At 42.6% G+C, this 23,246-nt stretch overlaps 1 long non-coding RNA gene across 1 annotated transcript in view; it reads left to right on the top strand.

Moving 5' to 3' along the window:
- LOC125630089 (uncharacterized) overlaps nt 1-23,246 on the top strand; it is a 40,908-nt gene that overhangs the window by 12,328 nt on the left and 5,334 nt on the right. Inside the window, exon 3 of the long non-coding RNA XR_007354554.2 lies at nt 16,981-17,115. This is a non-coding gene — a long non-coding RNA (uncharacterized LOC125630089). The remainder of the gene's footprint in view (nt 1-16,980; nt 17,116-23,246) is intronic.

Here is a 23,246-nt window from a genome sequence, read left to right on the forward strand (position 1 = left end):
GTTGACAATACCAACTTGCGCTAGAACCTGATAAGATAAAACAGGGTCTGACCTGGTAAATACATGAAGAGGTGACCTCCAAAGAAAAATCTAGGATTGGTGTTGCTGATTCAACAGGTGGCACTCTTCCCTTTGAACCAAGTTGGGAATTATTATAACTTAGTCCTAGTTACAGCTTTACAGAAGAGATGTAAAAATGAAGTTTTTCCAAACTACTTATCTGGGTATTTCCTGTGTTCCACAAAAGCCATTATGAAGCCTAATTTTTAAATGATTTCTCAGATTGAAACGTTGCATAAGAAGTCTAAAGATAGGAATGACTTGGTTCAGAAAGATACCATTAGGGAACATTTCCCAATTGCTTGTTTCATGGGGACAGGAAAGGAAGCAGATGTTTTCCATCAACAGCTAACGTTGAAAAGCTACCATTACTCCCTCCCTAACTACATGCTGTAGGCCATAATCATGTACTCCCTTCTTCTGCTTTCATAGACGCAGTAGCATGTAATAATTCAAATTCTGTCTTGACACAGCTTGCTTCAGCTGTTTCACAAAGCGAGTTGTTTGTACACGGCATCTATGGGCACATCAGCATTTTGTAGAGCGATTAAATGGAGTTGCTGCTTTCCTGATGATGGTTGCAAATGTTTGCTGTAGTCTGAGAGTTCAGAAAACCTGTGGGTGTAAGATTAAATACTGCTGATCACTGTAGCACTAATATTTGCATTAGCAGAAATAACAAACTTCTGCTAAATCCCTTTAGGTACCCAATCTAAAATAAAACTTTGTAAGCAACTTCCTCAATTAACAGGGAACAGTGATTTTTTTTTTCAAATAATTATGCCATTTTTTGGATACTCGACTCTAAGTAAGTAATGGCAGCAATGACAGCACAGATCAGTAGCCCTGCTCCAGAGCTGTGTTCTGTAGCTTCAGCTATGGGATGCAAGTGACTAGCAAGTAAACTGTTCTGGTGCTCTGTATGTATCCATGTATTAGTATGACAGAATATTGTATGGATGCCAGTAACTCACCAATACAGGATTTTCCAAGAGGCATAAAGCATTTTTGTTGTGTATATGATGATTTTAATGGCATTCCATATCAGCCTAGCTAATCCTTTATATAATAAAGATTGCCAAGTGGGTTTATTTTTGTTCATTTTTCTAACAGCCACAGTAATTTGCAGTTGAAATTCTACCTCCTTCATATTTATAAATATAAATTCTGGACAGTCCTCTAAATGAAAGGTTTTAAACACTGGGAAAATAGCTTGTATGTCCTTTCTTGGAAACTAATGTGGAATAAGACACTTTGGACATGACTTCAAACTGCTTTGTTCTGCACTGCTAGTGAAGACCAATGTTAAAAAATGGTCACTGAGTTTGGGCCACTATTTTCCCTTGCCCAAGTTGAGACTGCTGTTAGAGAGGGTGGGGCCATGGGAGAATCTAGGTGACAGAGAACATGAGAGCAATAAACCTTGGTGCTGATTTTCACAGATGTTGAGCACCATCTCTCCAGAATAAGTTAATGGAAGTGAGGATGCTGCGCATCTGTGCAAATGAGTCCCATATATTTTCCCCAATACTTCCAATGGCTTAAAAACAAACTAACAGGAAAGTGGCTTTGCATGGGGAGAGAATAGAGTCCCCTGAACATTTAAAGCGACAGGTTATCACACAGCCCTTTTGTATGGAGTTAAGTGTGCTTTAAGAATTGCCCTGCACCTAGTTTCAGGTTCCCATTGAGGCTTATCTGTCCAGGTGCCTAGACTGAGACAGGAGTGTGCATGTTCAGAGACCGAAACATAGCCACCTACGTGTTGAGGGACTTCGGATGCCTCCAGTGATAGCCAGCAGCTGAGCAAGGGTGTTGTGAATGCCAGTGGTGCCTACCTTTTGGACTTTGGTTAGATACCTAACTCCATTTGTGACTCTAGTGCTTTGGATTTTCTGATGTTGCTCTCTTTCACCATGGTTTACTACTTAGTTACATTGTGTCTTTGTGTTACAATGTTACTGTTTATCATAGTAAGACATTTATCTGCCCAATACAGTGGCCAAGACTTTCAAATGTGACCTGGTCATGTTGGGTGCCTGAGCTTGAGACACCTTAAAAGACTTTGATTTTCAAGGGATTTCTGCTCAACATTTCTAAAGAATCAGGCCCCAGTGAAATGCCTCAAGTGAGCCATCCAAACCACTAGTCACTGTTGACAATTTTGGCCAGTATATTTTGATGTATTTATTTTTATCATCAACAGAATATTTAACAAACCTAACTAGATAATAGACAATGTTAATTCACCTCCCCCTTGAAGCCTCAGACTTGTCCCTCTCATTCCCCTCATTTATTCTTCCAGTCACTCAAACTGTGGATAGCTTTTCTTTGATGGAAAAGGGCTGGCTACATCCATCCTCTAGAGACTAACACCATCCTTCATTAGCCAGAGAGAGGCCATTAATGAATGGCATACCCACACGTCAAGAGCACATTCCTCCATCTATTTTATTTCAAATGAAAGGAAAGAACAAATTATGAAGTCTCTATGAGAGAGAGAACACAGTGTCTTAATGCACTGGAGCTAAAAAGCAAAAGGCATCTGTCTCACAGCAGCTCTTGAAGCAGACAGGGACCCCTCTGCTTGTAAGGGTGCAATATACAGGCATATGAATGGCATTATCTCCTTTCAATCAGGCAGTTGCATAATAGCAGAAACTGCTTTTTGTTCCCCATGTAGACTTATTGATGGATTGATTTATTAATTAGTATTGATTATTGATAAATCAATTAGACAAGTGGTCAGTAAAGGTTTGGTCTCCTGAGATCTACAGTATCAGCAATATTATTAGTGTCATTGGAATAAGAGAACTGAAAAGCACCCTAGAAACAAATGCTAGTTATCATAAGACCTTTATTAACAATCCCACACACACTGAAATACAACAGACAAGATAGAGAGTGCAAAGCGTTTAGCCCTATGACTGGCATCCCTCGCATCTCATGTCTCCTGCTGGGGGACTTTGGAGCCTCAGTCATTATCTTCCTCATCCGCATTTTCATCATAATCACTTGTGGTTGTCATCCTGGCATCCTCCTGTGCATTCCTCCCCCCACCACCACACACACACCCCAGCACATGGGCCTCGTTTTATCCTGAATTATGCCTACACCCCTTTTTCCTTATCCTTACTTCCACCCCACTAATTTAGGGGTATCCCATTTCTCATTGGCTATTCCCTGAGTTCCCCTTATTTTCATTAACATTTGCATCACATAGTTACCATAGTAACTTGTGGTCAAGATAAAATTCCTAAGATGTTACTACTGCTCATCCTGCTATATAAACTGATACATTGTAACATATTTTCTACTTTGTTGCTGCATAGTTTCCAGAACATCAGCACTTAAGATGTCTTTTACTCTAATCTTACTCTTTACTGGTACAGGAGTACCTCTTGGTTAACTTGCCATGCCAACCTTTTTCAGGCCCAATTCCCCCTTTGGTTATACTGAATATCTTACCACCTGAGGCCAATAGGCCCTGTGTTACAACAGTAATTATACTTATATTTCATCTCTATATCCTGAATATACTTAACATCTTTTTAGCCTTGGCTACACCTGGGAGCAATCATACTGCCTCCACAGCACTCTGAGACCTTGTTGGTCTGAAACGTAGAATCAGTTTAGATTACTTGACTTTCTCAGGCTCAATTCTGCACTTACACCACTGCCAACAACTTAGGGAGATTTACATTAGTTTTCATGATGCAAGGATTCTTGTGCAAAACTCAGTGCCAGCACCAGACACTTCAGCAATTTTCAGCTAGAAGGGGTTAATGTTCAAAGATGAACTGCCGAAACACACACTAATTGCTACTGATTAGTTTTATGTTGTAATGATGAAGCAATAATGATCAAAGCACAGGGCATTTCTTGGGGATTCCTGACTGCCTGGTTTGCTTCAGGCCATTAACCCCAGTCAGTAATACCTCTGGAAATGCACTTTGTGGAGGTCATTATTGTTAATCATTGGAACAATGCAGAACATTCACCCACACTATAAAGTGAGGTGGCTGAAGCCTGTGCACATGCAAGTTTTGTGATTTGGTGTCAAAATGTAAGAGAGGGGTTAGGTTTGCTTATCATAAGCCCTAAGGGGAATATATAATACACAGAGTGAAGCCTTCTTAAAGACCATGAAGACATACGTTTGTGCATATATGAGTGTATGTACTTTAGAGAAAAATACAGTAGGTGCATATGTAGTTGGTTTTATGAACATTTTACATCCTGATCATCAATTTCTTAATTTTCTTTTCACCAGTTTTTTCTTAAAATATATGGGCCAGATTCTCTCTTAGGATTTTGCTCCTTTGCACTGCTCAGGCAGCTTGAAAGGGCCAGATTCTTGCTGCAGATGGGCAATAGTGAATTCCCTTGGTGGAGGGGAACTCTCCACTACCATAGGATACACATCAAGGGAAGGATGGGGACACATCAGGAGAAGGGAGGCGATGTGGAGAAGCTCTCAGTCTAGTCCTCCATTGGTTAATGGCTTTTGGAGACTACAGGCCAGTGGTGTAAGTGAGAACAACCCCTAGTCTATCGTCTCTGCAGACCAACTCCCAGCTTATTTAATAGAGAGGAATGGCAAGGCCATGATATGTAAGGGTATGTATAACCTTTGAGCTGGGGGGGAGGGAGCTGTGATTTCCAGTTTGAGCAAATGTACCCATGCTAGCCCTCGTGAAGCTAGCACGCTAAAAATAGGGTTTAGCTGCAGCAACGCAACAGCCTAGGTGCCCTGAGTACATGCCACATCTTGGACTGGATCACAGTCAGCACTGCTAGCCCCTCTCTTTGCTCACATACCAATGTTTGTACTCTATTTTTAGCACACTGGCTTGATCAAAGCTAGCATAGGTTTCTCTCTTCAAGCTGGGACTCATATACTCAGCTCAAATTTAGACATACCCTTTGTTTCTCATTGTATATCTCTGCAATGGGGTTCCCAGGGTGCAACTTGGACTGTGGGAGCGCTGAGCTCTCCCCCAACCCTCTAATCTGGGGTATCCTTCTCAGACTGTGAGGCTGATGTCAAGCCATAAACCTCTGGCAGGTTCAGGCACTTACATAGACATCCACAGGCAGGGACACATTCAACTAGAGTTATATAAATGATCTCTCCCAGACACTCATGAGCCATCAGTAGGGAGGCTCAACCAATTCCTCCCAGCTCCCCAGTCTTGCACCCCTGAACTGTACCATTTTGCACTGCTCAGAAGCCTGGCCAGTATAAGTTTATTACCCAGTCTGCGCCCCCCTCAATGTGGAGAGGACATATGCTAGCCTTTGTAAACTGAGCTGAAACTTTCTAAGCACTTCAACCAAAACACACTGTTTTAGGTAAAATATCAAAAAGATTAACTACAGAATGATAGATATTAAGTGATTTTAAGTAGCAGGCATAGAAATCAGAGTTGATTATTTAAGAAACAAAAATAAATTTGCAGTCTGAGTTCTACAAAGTAAGCAGGAATTGAATTAAGCAATGTCTCACCCTGATAGATGGTACAAACAGGTCACAGATCCTCAATACACAGGCTGAAACTCTTTCCCAGTCTGGGACCACCCTCCCACTAGTTCAAAGTCTTTGTCCTACAGACAGTTCTTCCAGATGCTGAGTTGGGTGAGGGAATAGGTCAAGTGATGATGTCATTTCTCCTCTTTCATAGGTTATTCCTATGAATAAAGATCCATGATCTGGAAAGATCTATGCTTGTAACATGGGGTCTTCCCCCACTGGACAAGCAGTCTCCATTGTCTACGTGCTATGAGGAGTCTTTTGGGATGGCTTCTGGGAGAGTGGATTCCCTTTAATAGGCCATCAGCGTGTCTGGCTCCTCTATTGTTGTACCTGAAAGGCTGGTTGTTGGTGTTACCAAACGCCCAACATATTTCAGTAATGCATACGTGTAACCCTTCTGTCCGTCAGAGTTGGCAGCAACAAGGGCCGGGTTCAGTATCTAGGGGTTCCATCCCAATAACGCAATGCAAAACTGGCTCGAGCCCCCACCCAGTGACCTGGGACAAATATATACCACCCCCACTGGGTGCCTCTAAGAGGCAATACTTCCCCTCTCGCAGGCACAGAGTCTGAGTGTAGCAAATGCCTTTTAATAACCAATGTGGCATTATGTTGGGGAAACACCACCAACAGGATTCATAACACAACCCATGAGCAAAAACCCACCCCAAACAAATTGGGCCATGTCCTTTCCCTTTGGCTCTTGAGTCCAGCAGCCCCAAAGTCACCCAAAAGTCCAACAACCCAAAAGTCTCTGTCCCTGGTCAGTGCAGCCCCAGTGTCCGAAAGTTTATCTGTACAGTTTTACCTCCCAACTTGGGTGGAAATGCGGGGGGGAGGGTAAGGGGCACCTTATGTGGTTCAAAGCCAACTGGTCCACCTCTCCGTGGGGGCTCCACTCCGCTCTGCTCCACCAGCCATCCCACGAATCGCGCTGCTCTGCCAGCCACTCCACTCCACTAGCTGTCCCACAAACTGCTCCACTCTTCACCCCCCCACCCCTACTTAACACAACGCTCAGTGATTTTAGCTCTTTAGTGATTTCAACTTATAGTAGGGGAACCTCAGGGCTGGTGGACCATGGGCCCAAAGGGCCTCAGCAGCCTGTAACTAGACTCCTAGTGGAATCAAAACTAGCTCTGATATTCTACAGTGAAGAAAGGAAAAGATGCAATTAGCATGGAGGGCTCTCACTGAGGGCCTATACCATCAAACATTAATATCTATCCCCATTCACTAGGGGTTGGAACCAATGACCCTTGCCTAGCAAGTGCTGCTTAACTGAGGGTGAGTCCCTCCATCATAACAAAAGGCCAAGTACAGTTCTACTGTCTTTGATTCACATAATCAGGATAATAACAGTTTATTCTTCCTGCCCCAATAACAGAGAAACTGGGGCTCCTACAGCAGCCAAAGTGACCATCTAGGTGGGGTGGGTGTGCCTATGCAAATGAGATCAGCCCCTGAAGTTCTTTTCCACAACCCACCATGACTCGCCACCAGATGTCAGGGTAGAGCTCATCCTGACTCTGCTTACATCCGCAATACTTCATGAACTCACATACAATGATAGCACATACAATCCAATAAGATATTCATGTTCAACAGATCATGACCTTTTAAAATGATACCTCACGAGGCATACTTTGTGCAAAACATATCATAATTATATAACCGTGGTGAATATGGAGGTTCCAGGGTGTTGCTTTGCGCAATCCATGAAATTTTTTTTGTTCTCCTACTTACAATTCTCTGAATTATGTCATAATGGTAACGCTGTTTGCTAAAGAAGTGTGCTCTACAAGAGCACCACAATATATTTCATGACGAAAGGCAGTAACTCAAGCACTGCTGTTCACTGGCCCAATGATAACTTTTAAGCATGGTTTATATATGGCTTCTGCAAAACTAGATAATAATTGCAAGACAATGGGACAATCTGTGTGAAAATAATGTTTAAAAGCTATTTCTTTGTCATCTGCCCCCTAGACCATGTTACAAGGTGATTTTGCTGCAGCTACCCTTCAACTTTTTTAAACAGACTCTTAGATATGGTTATTTTATTGGTGAAGTTGCATCTCAGACAGAAGGAAGAGATGATGCCAGGTAAAATGGCCATTGCAAATTAAACAACAACCTTCAATTGAAGAAATGCATGGTATGAGGTCGGGGGGGGAAGGGTGGTGCACTTTTGTAAAACAGGTACAACTTTGAATGTAATTTAGAGATGGAGGAAGTCACAAAGCAAAGATGATAGAGAATTACAGTGATGTGGTTCTCATGTCTGAAATAGAATGGGGACACCCCATCCCCTCAAAGTATAGAGAGAATAGAGATTTAAGAAGACCTCAAAAGAGGAAGTTTGACCACAATTTATATGAGGGCCTGATTTATGAACAATTTATAAATGATTAAAGAATATTTAATGTATATATTAATACACTGATAATCAATAGTTATAGATTCCCATAGAGTCCAAATGTCTTTAAGTTGCTTATGACTATGTATTAATTGCTAGATATCTGTAACATGCTTGTATCATTTATTATCCCCTTGTACGCCATTTATAAATGGATCCTTACTAATGTGACCGGGAATTGTGTTAGTAGACAGCAAATATAAAAGGCATGAATTAGAATCTCAACCAAAACTGTTAAGATTTATCAAAAATTACAGCAATTACAGTGAATTGCTGCTCTTTCTTGTAGGATCACTATAGCATTATATATATTTTGAAAAGTTTTTTAAAACACCTACACAGTCTGAAAAATATTTGGCCACATAATACATTTATGGAGGAAGAATGGAGGAAGAGGAGAAGGAAAGAGAAGGCAGTTCTAATAAATTCTGAAAAGGGTACTGCTGTTCCTGGATGTTTTTGTTGGGTTTACATGATGTATTAAAAGCTGACATGTCTTGTAGGGGTTAATTTACCTTTGTTATGGAAAGTTACAGTATTCTGGACTTATTTATTTAAAGTCTTACGCAAGCAATGTAAATATTTATTAAGGATTTAACTCCTTAAATTTTGTGCAGCCTTTGCACTCCAAATTTGTGTGTGATTCATTGTATGCTGAAAACATGAATAACACCCTTATATCATGTACATTCACAAAGAAAAAACGTCAGCTATTTCACTTCAACTCTTCACCTTAGAACAGACAAGATAAGGAGCCCAAGGGGAAACATGCTTGTTTCAGATCGGAAATTAATTCACTGGAAAAATAAGTACATCATTCAAAAATGCATAGGCATGAACACTAAGCAGGTGAGGGGGGCAAATTTAATCTACCTGCTGTAGAACTTTAAGTAAACACTTCCATTTTACACATAACCTAACCAGTGGTGAGCTGGAGCCGGTTCGCACCAGTTCACGTGAACCGGTTGTTACATTTTGAAGCAGTTTTAAAACCGGTTGTTAACCTGCTTCCCTGGAGGGGGCGCTGAGGCTTTGATGGGCTCCGGCCGGGATGTGATGTAATTCCTCCTCCGGCCGCCGGGGGCGCTGCGCTGCGGGAGCCATGTGGGCTGCCGCCTGGCCCTGGCCACGAGCCCTGTTGCTGCTGCTGCTGCTGCTGCTCCCCGGGCCCTGGGGCTCCCGCTGCTGCCGGGTGGCTCCCCAGCTGCTCTGCTGGGCCTGGGCTGCGTCCTGCTGTTCTCCCTGTGAGCACCCACCACCCTGCCCGCAGCCAGCCCCTGCTGCACCCCCTGCCCTGCCCACAGCCAGCCCCCTGCCTCCAGCCACCCCGCCTCCAACCACCCCGCACCCCTTGCTTGCAGCCAGCCCCTGCCACACCCCCTACCCTGCCCGCAGCCAGCCCCTGCCCTGTCTCCAGCCACCCCCGCACCCCCTGCCTGCAGCCAGCCCCTGCCACACCCCCTGCCCTGTATCTAGCCAACCCCTGCTGCACGCACCCCCTGCCCTGCCCGCATCCAGCCCCTGCCTCCAGCCACCCCCTGCCCTGCCTCCAGCCACCCCCGCACCCCCTGCCTGCATCCAGCCCCTACCGAACCCCCTGCCTGCAGCCAGCCCCTGTCTCCAGCCACCCCCGCACTCCCTGCCTGCAGCCAGCCCATCTCCAGCCACCCCTGCACCCCCTGCCTGCAGCCACCCCTGCACCCCCTGCCTGCAGCCAGCCCCTGCCACACCCCCTGCCCTGCCTCCAGCCACCCCCACACCCCCTGCCCACAGCCAGCCCTGCACCCGCTACCTGCAGCCAGCCTCTGCTGCACCCCCTGCCCTGCCCACAGCCAACCCCTGCTGCATGCACCCCCTGCCCTGCCCACAGCCGGCCCCTGTCTCCAGCCACCCCCGCACCTCCTGCCCGCACCAGCCCCTGCCGCACCCCTTGCCCTGCCCACACCAGCCCCTGCTGCACCCCCTGCCCTGCCCACAGCCAGCCCCGCACTCCCTTGCTTCCAGCCAATCCCGCACCCTCCTGTCTCCAGCCAGCTCCGCACCCCCTGCCCTGCTCGCAGCCAGCCCTGCACCCCCTGCCTCCAGCTAGCCCTGCCCCACGACCCTGTCTGCAGCTGGCCCCACGTCCACTGGTGCCCTGCAATTCCCAGGGCAGTAACCCTGCACACCTGTTTCAATGAAGGGGGCAGGGAGCAGCCGGGACCCACACATGTGCACACCCTAGGGTGACCAGACAGCAAGTATGAAAAATCAGGGCGGGGGTGGGGGGTAATAGGAGCCTATATAAGAAAAAGACTCCAAAATCAGTACTGTCCATATAAAATCGGAACATCTGGTCACCCAAGTACACCAGGGAGTGGCGGGGACGCACACATGTGAAACGGAGCTCATTTCTAGTTCAGGCCCATCTTTTCCTGGACAGGTCAGGCTTTTTGGTTCTTAAATCGCCGTCTGGGAGGAATTTTTAAATTTTAAATTTTAAAAATTCCTCCTGGGAAAATACGGACGTATGGTAACACTGTTGGTACAGAAAATACATACTGGGACACATCCCTTAAATCAGAACTTTTTATAGGGAACCAGTTGTTAAGATTTTGGCAGCTCATCACTGAACCTAACACCAGAGTAGGAATAAAGAGATTTTTTGACAGCCTGTTATCTCTGCTGTTTTGTTAACCATCCATTACAGAGTAATTATATAAAAATGGTATATCAGAGTACTGATGTGATGTATTCAGAGAGTCAGATTCTGATACTCCAGTTTATGCTGCATAACAACAAGAGTGATCAGTGCCATTAAGTTATTATTGCATATGAATAAGAATATCAGAATCTGGACCACATGTTGTGTTGTTTCTGTGACTGATCCAATGTCCACTGAAGTCAATGGGAGTCATGCTATTTACATGAGTGCCATTGGCTTGGGGCCTTTGGAAATAATATTAGAATATGCAGGACCAGATCCTCAGCTGGTATAAATCAGCATGTCTGTTGAAATCTGTGATGGTTTATAGCAGCTGAGGAGATGCTCATTATTTCTAGTCATTTTGCACATCTTTATTTTTATACATGCATGTTCATAATTAGGGCTCTACCAAATTCCCAGTCCATTTTGGTCAATTTCAGGGTCATAGAATTTTAAATATTGTAAATTCCATGATTTCAGAGATTTAAATCTCAAATATCATGGTGTTGTAACAGTAGGGATCCTGACTCAAAAAGATGCAATGACCTTGTGACCCCCCTCAACCTCCTTTTGGGTTAGGACCCCCAGTTTGAGAAACACTGGTCTCCCCTGTGAAATCTGTGTAGCCATTGGGCCAATGAGGCCTGTGCCCCGATACCCTGGCCAATTGGGGGGCTCCTGAAAAATGTGCACCACTGTACCCCAATCTGCCTGCCAAAGCAATGCTCCTGACAAGGTGCAGGGTCTGGGCTCAGGGTGCCCAGTAGGATCGCTGGGTGGGTAGAGCAGTGCAGGGCAGGGCAATCCCCCCCATTCCCTGACCCCATTTCCCCTGCAGGAGCGCCAGGGCAAGCGGGATGGGGGGACTTCAGGTGAAAGGGGTGGTGAGGGGCCCCCACTTGCTCTGGCCCAGGACCCCATAAAATCTTAATCCGCCTCTGTGTATAATATAGGGTAAAAGTACACAAGAGACCCAATTTTACAGTCCATGATGTGTTTTTCACGGCGATGAATTTGGTAGGTCCCTATTCATAATGAAAGCATTTATTAACACACACCTGCACCATTACCTCAAGCCACCAGATAAAAGTACTGTTGAGTACAAGAAAATCCATCTAGAAACTTGAAAGTTTAATTAAAGAATAATCTGTCACTGACAAATTACCAAGGGGTGAATATGTCATTCACAGCCTTTGCACATAATTTCAAAGAACACAGTTTAAATCGCCAGAGACCAACAAATCAGTCTGCCCGTTTGTAATTAACAGACAATGGTTGCATAATTGATAGGGAGCACTTTCTAGAAGTTTTCTGCATGAGAAGTTTCAATGGGAATTACTTCATACTGAAAGGTGGATCAGGCACCCGTGTCACTGCTGCTTTGTGAAAGATTTTTTTAGAAGTCCTAGTAAAATGAGCACTCACTTGACAAGTTTAGAGCTCTAGAGCTAACGTGATGGGACTTAAAACTGGGTAGTGGCTTACCAAGTATCTTCACTGGATAAACAACATAGCAGCTTTTACTTGCCTTCATGGGTGCAATGTTCATAGTTCAACATTGATTATTTTTCAAAAGACAGGAACTAGCAACAGTGTGTGAGATAGAAGAAGGATCTTTCAAAATAATGAAAAATCTTAGTCCTACAATTCAGAGATTTTCATCTGTTGATGCTCATCTTTGTAGCCATTTAGAAATGTATCACATCTTTATTCTAAGTTCGTATGCAATCACCACTTTATTGGTACAGTAATGTTAATTTGCACATTCTGTCATGGTGAATGGTGAACAAGCATTACACAAGAAACAGTAACAAACAAAGATGCCTATGCACCTGATGTGTAAAGGTATTTTTTCATCTCAGGATCTCAAAGCACTTTAAAGAATATTAATTTATTATAGCCTCTTAATTCCTCTGTGAGATGGGTATTATCCTCTATTTACTAATGAGTGACTAGCCCAAGGACACAAATCAAGTCAGTGGGTAACTAGAGGATAGAAGCCAGGAATCTAACCATGAAAGCAATCTATATTGTATAGCCTTTACTCAGGCAAAACTCTCACTGACCTAAAGTAACACCAGTGGGAGTTTTTCCTGGGTAAGAACCTAAACAGCAACAGTTAATTAGTGAATAGTGGTTATGGGTTGTCTGCTCCTTTTCTACAAAGCTGGCTTTGTTTCACCTTCACATCCTCCAGAAGATTCTGACCAATTGTTTACCTCTCTTCACCCTTCCCCCCCAAGAAAAGAAATTAAACAAAATTATCAACGTTTCATTTAGCGCTGGTATAGCTTGCAATAGGGAGAAATTCCCATTGACTTGGTCCAAAACATGTATTCAAACCCCCTTGAGCTGTAGGGGAACATCTGCCTTCAGTTGCATCTCTATAAACATTGTGACCTCTCTGTCTGTTTCCTTTTTTGTGGTGTTTATTAGCCTTGTTTCTGTCTCTTTTTTTTTTTGATTGAACAAAAAGTTAATAGATTGGGGTTTTTTAAACCCACTGAAATTCATCCAGCAGAAACTACATTGAAGGAATGATGAGGCTGAAATGGAAGCAAGGAAATTGGCATCTAAGGATCAGAGCTGCAGTACCTACAGGCGCAAGCCTGCAAGATACTGTGAGCCCTTAACTTCTGCGGACTTCAGTGGCAGCAGAGGATGCTCAGCACCTTATAGTAGTGGTCAGCACATTGCAGATATACAATGGGATGCCTTCTTAGCCTTCTGAGTGTTGCTGTGACTGGGAGTTGGGTTGTTTCATTGTCAACAGTTCAAGTTCTTGCTTTTTTGATTTATCATCTTTTTAATGTAGCTTACCTTGGTTTCAGAGAAATATATAATGCCCACATGGTGAAAGTCAGAGTTTTAGGGAAATGGCCAAATGCAAGCGATCCCTAGCAGAATTTTAATTTTCATGAAAAAAAGTTACATTTACTGGGCCGTCTCAAATTATATAATGGTAGTTTCAGTGTGTGACTTACTTTTAATTAAATTATATTAATAATGACCCATCTCTGTTACACATGACTCTAAAAAAGGTGTTCGATAAAGGTCTGATATTTCTTTGTTAATTAATTCCCTGTGATAAAGCTTCCACATTATTGCATTTTTCCATGGCATGCTGATCCTACATAATAGGCTATCATTCTAGCAAGACTGTATAACTATTAACAACAAGCTTTTCTATGCTCACTGGGTTTCTGCTATTAAGATTTTTAATGTAACTATAAATAATATTGACAACACACATTGAGCTGGATCAATTTAAAATTCTACCCCAAAATAGTAACCTCAAACCAGTTATTAAATAGCATCCAATATAACCATTAAATAGGAACTGAATTGCAGATGTTATGGCACTATGATTAGATGAAGTTGAACTGCTGCTTTTAAGACACTAGAGCCCTTTTATATGACAAAAACAAAAGCAACAAGACAAGGAAGCAATGTTAGCGAGTTTTTGTATGGAAATATTCTGTAAAACTGACAAATTGCTATTTCCAACTAACGTCCTCACCAGGTGATTTCCAGTGACTTGAACAGATTTTGTTACTCTGTACTAAACAAAATGGAGTGCATGGTAGCTCCATTTCTTTCTGGGAATCAAAGCAAGAAGTGCACGATTCTGTGTTTTCAGTCATATATTCCACTTTCTATGCTATGTTTTCAGTTTCTAAAATCAACCCTCCATTCAAAAATGTGAAAAATAGATAGATTTTATTCCTTTTAATTGTATCATATAAATGACAATCTTTGACTGAGATCTTGGATTTGGATGCTGATTGTTTATGCTGCACTGATGTCACAAAGTAACCTTTAAACTTGCATAGTGAGCACCAACGGATTATATCACTGGAATAGAGCCAGCACCGTGGTTTCTATGGAGCACAAAAGCACCCCTCCCCCTGAAAAGGTGTTCCCGCCCAACCCCTGCATTCTTCCTGGGAAAAGGCCGTGATTTTGCATGTGTATAGCATTCTCCCCCTCCTTGGGCAATGCTTCTGAAGGGAAGCGTTTTAAACTTTGATTCAAATTCATCAAACTTCAGCTCAGCCTGATCTCTTCTGGCCAGAAGCTCCACAGCCCAGGAATGTTTTGTTCCCACTGCCTGAAAATAGGGTCCTGTGTCTATCCAGCTGCATCATCCTTGCAGAGTATATGACGGGAATTGTAAGGAAATCTCTCACTTATAAACATTCATCTGCCAAGTTCTCTTCCCTTATGGATAGTGATTAGTATGGGATGGTGTAGTTTATATTGGAAGATGTGGTCTAGTGGTTTGAGCATGTCTAGGAAGTTGTGTGCTTCAGTACAGACTCTGACACGGATTCCCCTTGTGTTCTTGGTCAACAAAATTAGGCCAAAATTTCCCACTTATTTTAGGAGCCTGCAATTTTGGATCCTCAACTGAAAATATTTAGAGCCTGCTTTTCAGACATGTTGAGGACGTGATGTCTTTGAATTCTCTTGGAGCTGTGGGTGCTCAGCATCTTTGAAAATCAAATTCTAGGTCTCATGAGTACCCAAAAATTGAGACACCCAAAATGAGCACACACTTTCTGTCAGAATTGACTTGCCCAAGGCCACAGAGGAAGTCAGGATCAACAGCAGAATTAAAACTAACTTAAGAAATATGTCATAATTTCAAATCCAAACATCTGGCCATCATTAACCATCATTATTCATACATGATATTTTACTTAGACTCAGAAGTCAGAGAGTGATTCATAGTCCTTTATTCAGTGAAGAAAATCTGAGAGAATTTATAAATGGTCATAGATGAAAGCCCCTGGCAGGTTCAGCTGTGGGTAAGATCAGTAGGGAGGTAGATTTAAGAAAGGAAACCTCACCCTTGCAGATTTTTACTGGCCTAGAATGATGATGTTGTACCTAAACTCTTCAGGATAGGAGTGACGTTAAAGTAGCCTGTGCCTCAATGTGCCTGGCTATCTCTGATGGGCTCTTACAATATAAATGTTAGGTTTGGTTGTGTGTTTCTTTGCTTTTACTCTTTGAGGACTGGCTGTATTCCAGTTTCTGGGGGGGAAATGTGCCCATCGAATTCTAGCATTGCTTCATTTAATTCACATTTGGCTTCCTTAAATGTTAGATTAGTAGCTCTCAGGCAGTCAAATATAACCACAAGAGTTTGACTTTGTACTTCCTGAGTTTTGCCAAAGACTAAAATGTCATCACTATAGTTAAGAACATTGGGAATGTGCTGAATTACTCTCCAGATTATGTTCTGAAAAGTTTCAGCAGCTGAGCATATTTCAGACATTAATCTCTTGTACCATTTCAAGTCTGTCTGTCTTCATGGGCCAGACCCTCAGCTATTGTAAAACAGGAAAGCTCCACTAATTTTAGTGAAACTACATTTATTTACTGTAGGATCTGGCCCTATTTATTTACGTATTTAAAGTTATCCCTAGGTTTTAAGGGGGGGGGGGTTGTGAAGTAAGTTGTGCAAGGCCCCAGAAAGTCTCACATGTTCCTGGGGTTGGAGGATTTGACAGGTGGACAGATCAAGAGCATTTGTCTTCAACGCGGTAAAAAGGGTCTTACAAAAACGGTAGCCCTTTCCCCTCATTTCTAAGTGACATGGAGATCAGAAGGTTTCCATCATTCAGAAGAAAGCACAGGAAAGGGTTAAACAACTTGGAACAAAATTGAATCCCCACAGTTAATCGTTCAGTGTGGGAGAGAGGTTATGGAAGCCTACTGGTTGGTGGAGATCTTGTCAATAAGCTGGGAAGGGGCATGGAGAACTGTGGTCCTTAAAAGCATGGGACCCAATGTATACCACAGTCTTGGAACACAACTAAAGCAGCTCCTGTATATTAATTCATGTATCTATCTATCTAAAGTATTTATAGAGCATCAATCACTATAGTATCAAGGTGCCTTATAAAGAACAAACGTCCACTGAGTCCACACAGTGGCTGACCCAACACAGTGTTGCTTCCACCCCATCGCTCCCCACATACATACCTAACCTGCATAAAGCCAGCTTGCTTTGGTGAAAAAATAATCTCATACAAATTGAAAACATAAGCTTTGCCATGTGGCCAAAGTTCACTGAACTTTGGCTCTTGAATCTACAGCCTGAAAACAAATTCATATCCATCTCCAATTCAGCTATACTGACAGGCTCCACAGCTTTCTAGAGCCTCCTGGGAACTTCCTCTCAAATGTGGGGTTCACAATCATGGTGGACTGGAGCCAAAAGTTATAGAGGCTAAGCATGTATTCTCTTTCCATTCTGATCTTTGCCAGATTGCTGGGACAGTGTGAATACCCCCAATCCTCTGCTCTCCAACTCAGCTTGCCTATTCTGCATCCAGCTCCATTCTTTGCTTCTAGATGGATCCCAGCACCTGTGGGGTACCCAGCACATGATCTGGAATAGAGGTAAATGGTGCCATTTAGGTTGTTCTCCCTGGACAAGGGAGATTCAAGAGTTAGTCCACAGAAACTGGAGACAGAAAAGTCCAATCCTGTCCCCATTTCTGTTTAGTGTGTTTATTGAAAGGCTTTGTGACATGTGATTTTTGTCCTATTTTCATTAATACATAGTTTTCCTTGGAGGATGGTGTATATGCCCAATTCCATATTCCTCATACAGACAGAATAGTCATTGAAATCAATGACCTGAATGATGAATTTCCCACTACTTCCCTTGGGATAGACTACATAGAAAAGCATGACTGTGTTCCAAGTTTCTTCCTTACCCATTGAATACCTATGTTTGTGGTTTTTTCCCTGACATATTTTTCCGACATGAATTTCACTTTCTTATATCCTGCCTTTGGTATATATCGTTATGTTGGGAATTGGGTGAAACCTCATTGGAGCTGAGGGGTATGACAGCTGCACTTCATCAGGCTAAATGTAAAAAGCACTTACACTCTTTTTGGCATATGGTAGCTGAAACAGTAGGAGCTGCCATCCAAAACACAGTCCACATGCAAGGCTAGTCAGAAACTGAGCTAAGTGGGCAGAGGGAGTTTGCTGAGTATTGTTTTGCTAGAGCTCTGTGTATGAGAGGAGAAATACCACAGAAGTAGACAAAGAAGGCAACAGAAAGCAAGGACAGCCAGAGAAGCACTTGTAGTATGACCCTGAGAGAAAGCTCAGTAAAAGATTTTTAAGTACAGTACTGGCTGTAAAAAATGTGGATTGGAATATTGAGTAAGGAAACTGTTGCCTGGTGTTTGATTCTGCTATATTCAGAATAAAAAAAAAAACAGGATTGCAGCAAAGAAATACCTGACTTTATCATCAATTGCTCCTCCTAATGAAAACAACCTGCAAGTACATTATAGAGCTGTTGTAATTATCCCAAAATCCAGCATTATAAATCCAGGAGATTCAGAGTTAAGGTTAAACTTGAAAGTAATCCAAACATGTGAAAGTTAGGAAAAGCACAATTAAGGACCCCAAACACCCTTAGCTCTGCCCTATAGTGACAAAATGAGGTGGGGGCATCAAATGTGCCTTTCAAATGCAGTTTTATCTAATTTGGGACCACAAACACTAAAATGCCTTAATTATAATTAAAAAGTTATTGCATTGTGGGCAGAGTTAAGGTTGTCTGGGTTTCCTAACTGTGCATTCCTTTAACAGAATAAGACCTTGTGTGAGCAGTTTTCTAAATGACATGAAAATATAGTGGTGTGTCAACACCATTTAGGACTTGAAACTTATGTCTGGGCACCCTCAACCCCCATTAACTTTAAGGAAGTTGAGATTGGTCAGCATCTCGTAGGACTGAGTCCTTACAGAATCATAGAAATGTAGAGATGAAAGGGACCTCAAGAAGTCATCAAGTCCAGCCTCCTGTGCTGAGACAGGACCAAGTAAACCTAGACCCTCCCTGACATGTGTTTGTCCAACCTGTTCTTTAAAACCTCCAGTGATGGGGATTCCACAACCTCCCTTGGAAGCCTATTCTAGAAATTAACTACCCTTGTGGTTAGAAAGTTTTCCTAATATCTAAGCTAAATCTCCCTTGCTACAGTTTTAGCCCTTTACATTTTGTCCTGCCTTCAGTGGACAAGGAGACGAACTGGGCATTGTCCTCTTTGTAATAGCCTTTAACATATTTAAAGACTGTTATCAGGTCCCCGCTCCATTTTCTTTTCTCAGGAATTAACATGTCCATTTTTATTAACCTTTCCTCAGAGGTCAGGTTTTCTAAACTGTTATCATTTTTGTTGCTCTCCTATAGATGCTTCCCAGTCTGCTCATATCTTTCCTAAAGAGTGTGGCCCAGAATGAGACACAGTTCTCTAGCTGAGGCCTCACCATTGCCAAGTAGACTGGGAAAATTGCCTCCTTTCTGATGGGGTTCCCAGGCTACAACCTGGACTGTGGGACCACTGAGCTCTCTGTCCCTACAACCTGGGGTATCCCTCTCACACTGTGGTGCTGTGTCAAGCCATAAAACTATGGCAGGCACTACACTTACACAGACATCCACAGGCAAGGACACACCCAAATGAGTTACATGAATGATCTCTCCCAGACACTCATGAACCACAAATAGGGAGGCTCCAGTTAATTTCTCCCCACTCCTCAGCCTCGCACTCCAGAATTGTACCATCTTGCACCGGTCAGAAGCCTGGCCAGTATAAGTTAATTACCCAGTCTGCCCCTCCCTCAATGTGGAGAGGACACACACTAGCATTTGTAAACTGAGCTGAGATTTCTCAAGCACTTCAACCAAAACACACTGTTTTAGGTAAACTATAAAACAGATTTATTAACTATGTAAAGATAGATTTTAAGTGATTATATGTAGTGGGCATAGTCTAGAGATCAGTGTTGGTTACTTAAGAAATAAAAATAAATTTGCAGTCTGAGTTCTGCAAACTAATCAGGATTTGAATCAAGCACTTTCTCACTCTGACAGATGGTATAAGCAAGTCACAGATCCTCAATACACAGGTTGGAACTCTTTCCCAGCCTGGGACCACCCTCTCCTAGTTCAAAGTCTTTGTCCTTCAGACGTTTCTTCCAGGTGTTGAGTTGTGGGGGGAGTGAGGCCAGGTGATAATGTCACTTCCCCTCTTTTATAGTTTCTTCCCACTTGCTGGAAAGATCTATGACATTGAGGTCTGCCCCCATTGGTAAAGCAGCCTCCATTGTATAAGTGCTCTCTCTGATAAATCTTCTGGGATGGCCATTGGGAAAGTGGATTCCTTTTAATGAGCCATCAGCACATCTAGCTACTCCATTGCTGTACCTGAAAGGCTGGTTGTGGATGTCCCCAACCTTACAACATATTTTAGTAACGTATACAGCAATACTTCATAACCTCACAAATAATAATAGTACATACAATCCAACAGGATATCAATATTCAGCAGACTAACACTTTTAAAATGATACCTCACAGGGCATACTTTATGCAACACATATCATAATTATCTGACAGTGGTGAATATGATGGTTCTAGGGTTCACAGTCGTACATATGACACTCCTGTTAACATACCCCAGAATGATCTTAGTCTGTTTAGAGTAACAGCTGTGTTAGTCTGTATTTTCAAAAAGAAAAGAAGTACTTGTGACACCTTAGAGACTAATAAATGTATTTGAGCATAAGTTTTCTCTTCTGGAAACATGTAATGTAGGTGTAGCTACATGCCACAGTGGAAAAACAAGCTGCATCCACACCGTGATATATAGCTGTACATGTCAGCAAAAGGCTTGGCAGGATGAGGCAGTGAAGAAAGGCTTCAGCAGCTCCTCCCTGCCAGAGACTCTCTCTGCTGCCGGAGTCCTTGTCCTTGATCTCCAGGAGTGGGGAGCTGCTGGAACCTTTCCCCACTGCCTCTCCCCTGCTACCAGAGTCTTTTCCTGAATGCATCCTATGAAGTGAGCTGTAGCTCATGAAAGCTTATGCTCAAATAAATTTGTTAGTCCCTAAGGTGCCACAAGTACGCCTTTTCTTTTAATGTATTTAGCAACTCCATCACATTGTTGACTCAAACTCAGTTTGTGATCCACTATAACCCCATATCCTTTTCAGCAGTATTACCACCTAGCAAGTTATTCCCTATTTTGTAGTTGTGCATTTGATTTGTTCCTCCCTAAGTGAAGTACTTTGCAGTTGTCTTTATTGAATGTCATATTTTTGATATCAAACCAATTCTCCAATTTGTCAAGGTCATTTTGAATTCTAATCCTTTCTCCCAAAGCCTGCAACCCCTCCCAGCTTAGTGTCATCTGCAAATTTAATAAGCATACTCTCCACTCCATTATCCAAGTCATTAATGAAAATATTGAATAGTACCAGACCTAGGTATGACCCTTGTGAGCCTGCTAAGTTCTGGCACCTCCCAGTTTGACAATGAACCATTGATAACTGCTATTTTAGTACAGTCTTTCAACCTTTATAGTAAATTCATCAAGACTGCATTTCCCTAGTTTGCTTATGAGAATGTCATGTCAAAAATCTTACTACTGCTTCCCCCTCAGCCCCATCCACTAAGCCTGTAAACCTGATAAGGATGGAAATTAGGTTGGTTGGCATGATTTGTTCTTGACAAATCCATGCTAGCTATTCGTTATAAACCTATTATCTTCTAGGTGCTTACAAACTGATTGTTTAATAATTTGTTCCAGTATCTGTCCAAGTATCTAAGTTGGGTGGACTGGCCTATAACTCCTGAGGTCCTCCTAATTTCGCTCTTTAAAGATAATTACTAGGTTTGCCCTTCTCCAACCCTCTGAGTCCTCATCCATCCTCAATGAGCTCTCAAAGTTATTTGCTAATGGCTATGAGATTGTTTCAACAACTTCATTAAGTACCCTATGATGAATTTCATTGGGCCCTGCTGACATGAATATATTTAACTTAGCTAAATATTCTTTTCCTATTCCTTCCCATTTGTTAGTAATATTAATTGTTTGATTATCTATTCACCATTAACTTTTTGTTCCTACATCTACACTACACACCACTTCTGGAAACATGTAGTATAGGTGTAGCTACGTGCCACAGTGGAAAAACAAGCTGCGTCCACACTGTGATGTATAGCTGTACATGTCAGCAAAAGGCTTAGCAGGATGAGGCAGCGAAGAGAGGCTTCAGCAGCTCCTCCCTGCCAGAGACTCTCTCTGCTGCCGGAGTCGTTGTCTGCAGAGGGTGAAGATCTCCAGGAGTGGGGAGCTGCTGGAGCCTTTCCCCACTGCCTCTCCCCTGCTGCCAGAGTCTTTTCCTGTGGCAGGGATTGGGGAAAGGCTCCAGAGAGTAGGCAGTAGTACACTACATAGCTAAAAATAACAGTGTAGATGGAAAGAGACAGCTTGAGTGAGTGGGGAGCCATGTAGATTATGTATTTGCGTACACACTCACACCTTTCAGGTGTATCTGTACTCTACTCACCTAAGTTATGCCTCATCATCTACACTGCTACTTAAATCCATTTTAGGGGAGCTACCCCAGTACATATGCTACATGCCGCCGAAAGCAGCATGGGGTGTAGACTGTCTTAACGTGAATACTGAAGCAAAATAGGTATTAAACAACTCAGACTTCTTGATGTCATCCGTTATTAGGTCTCCTTCCCCACTAAGTAGAGGAACTACACTTTCCTTTGTCTTTCTCTTGCTTATAAGAGAGTCAAGGAGGGTGAGATAATATCTTTTATTGGACCAGCTTCTCCAAATATCTTGCGTCTAATGTATTGAAAAGAATCTCTTCTTATTCCCCTTTATGTCTCTTGCTAGGTGTAACTCATTTTGTGTCCCTTTGTGCTTGCGCCATTCTTTTGTACTCTTCCTTCACAATTCATCCATTTTCCACTTTTTCTAAATTCCTGTTTGATTTTCAAACCATTAAAGAGCTCCTAATAGAGCCCTGATGGCCTCCCTTTAATCTTCCTATTTTTGCTTTGCACTGGGATAGTCTGCAATTGTGCCTTTAATATTGTCTCTTTGAGAAACAGCCAGCCCCCGTGAACTGCTTTTTCCCTTAGATTTTCTTTTCATGAGACCTTACCCACCAATTATCTGAGTTTGTTAAAGTCCGCTTTTGAAGTCTATTGTCCTTATTTTGCTGCTCGCACTCCTTTCCTTAGAATCATGAAGTCTAGAATTTCATCATCACTTTTACCCAAATTGCCTTATACTTTCAGATTCACTACCAATTCCTCCCTGTTAGAACCAAGTCTAAAATGGCTGTCTCCCTGGTTACTTCCTTCATTTTCTGAAACAAAATGTTGTCCCCAATACATTCCAATAACTAACTGGAAATGTTGTGTTTTGCTGTATTACTTTTCCAACAGATGTCTGGGTAGTTTAAATCCTGCCACTACTACCAGACCTTGTGTTTTGGATATTTCTGTTATTTGTTCTAGAAATGCCTCATCCATCTCCTCTTCCTGATTTGGTGGTCTATAGTAAACCCCTTTCATGACATCATCCCTCTTTATCTTTACCCAGAGCTTTCAACTAGTCTGCTTCTGACCTCCTGCTGGATCTCAGAACAAGTGTATATATTCTTGATGTAAAATGTAACCTTCCTTGTTTATC

Source organism: Caretta caretta, chromosome 1, assembly GCF_965140235.1.
Source record: "Caretta caretta isolate rCarCar2 chromosome 1, rCarCar1.hap1, whole genome shotgun sequence".
Lineage (NCBI taxonomy): Eukaryota > Metazoa > Chordata > Testudines > Cheloniidae > Caretta > Caretta caretta.